Here is a 1,653-nt window from a genome sequence, read left to right as displayed (position 1 = left end):
CACCGTCGCCGTCGCTGTGAGCAATTTTTTATGATTTTTGTTAGATTTTTTTATACTTCATAGATTTTTTTGTTAGATTATATGTGTAGTTCATAGTATGTTAATTTAGATTGTGTAATTAATTTGTTCATATTGTGTTAGATTTTTTTCTGTTAATAGATTTTTTTGGTGATATTATTGTTGAATATGCATGTTTGTATGTTCATATATATGCAAAGATCGAATATGTCAAATTTTTATGATTTTTTTCTGTTCATAGAATTTTTATTATTTTTTTCTGTTGTAATTTTGTTCATAGAATTTTAATGATTTTTTTGTCCATAGTATTTAGAAAAAGGAAAAAATAAGAAGAGAAAGTGTTTAATATAATTAGTTAAAAAAATACTACTTTATTTTATTTATAGTAAGTGCTTCATATATAGTTGAACTAGTTAGTTGATTTAATAAACTACTTTATTTTACTATATATAGAAGTAGTTTGTTTTTAATTAGTAAGTACTACTTTATTTATTTATAGTAAGTGCTTAGTAGTTGAACTAGCTAGTTGATTTAATTAATAAAACTACTTTATTTAACTATATATAGAAGTAGTTCCCGCATCGACGTCGGCGATGCCTATCCCGCATCCTCGTCATCGTCGACTCGGCGGTGAAGGCCTGCTTGATCAGGGCCATGTTCGGGACTGGGCTCCGCCGGGCTGGTATTGGGAGGTGCTACCTTCCGGGGGACGTAGGTTGGTGAGGAGGCAGTGTTGGGGAACGTTGCAGAAAATAAAAATTTTCCTACTCGTTTCACCAAGATCATCTAGGAGTTCATCTAGCAACGAGTGAATAGATGCATCTACATACCTTGTAGATCACGAGCGGAAGCGTTCAAAGAACGGGGATGATGTAGTCGAACACGACGTGATCCAAATCACCGGAGATCCTAGCACCGAATGGACGGCACCTCCGCGTTCAACACACGTACGGAAACAGCCACGTCTGCTCCTTCTTGATCCAGCAAGGGAGGGAGGAGAGGTTGAGGGAGATGGCACCAGCAGCAGCACGACGGCGTGGTGTTGTTGGAGCTGCAGTACTCCGGCAGAGCTTCGCTAAGCAATAAGGAGGTGGAGGAGGTGTTGGGGAGGGAGAAGGAGGCAACCAAAGGCCAAGGACTCAAGGTATGAAGTCCCTCCTCTCCCCCACTATATATAGGGGTGCCAAGGGGGGGGTGGCCGGCCCTAGGAGATCCAATCTCCTAGGGGGTGCGGCGGCCAAGGGGGGTTTCCCTCCCCCCCAAGGCACCTAGGAGGTGCCTTACCCTCCTAGGACTCTTTCCCCCTTAAACCCTAGGCGCATGGGCCTATGTGGGGCTGGTGCCCTTGGCCCAAGCAGGCCAAGGCGCACCCCCTACAGCCCATGTGGCCCCCGGGGATGGGTGGCCCCACCCGGTGGGCCCCCCGGACCCCTCCTGTGGTCCCGGTACAATACCGATAACCCCGAAACTTGTCCCGATGCCCGAAACAGGACTTCCCATATATAAATCTTTACCTCCGGACCATTCCGGAACTCCTCGTGACGTCCGGGATCTCATCCGGGACTCCGAACAACATTCGGGTTACTGCATATACATATCCCTACAACCCTAGCGTAACTGAACCTTAAGTGTGTA

Source organism: Triticum aestivum, chromosome 4B (assembly GCF_018294505.1).
Source record: "Triticum aestivum cultivar Chinese Spring chromosome 4B, IWGSC CS RefSeq v2.1, whole genome shotgun sequence".
Classification (NCBI taxonomy): domain Eukaryota; kingdom Viridiplantae; phylum Streptophyta; class Magnoliopsida; order Poales; family Poaceae; genus Triticum; species Triticum aestivum.
This window is presented reverse-complemented; position numbering follows the sequence as displayed.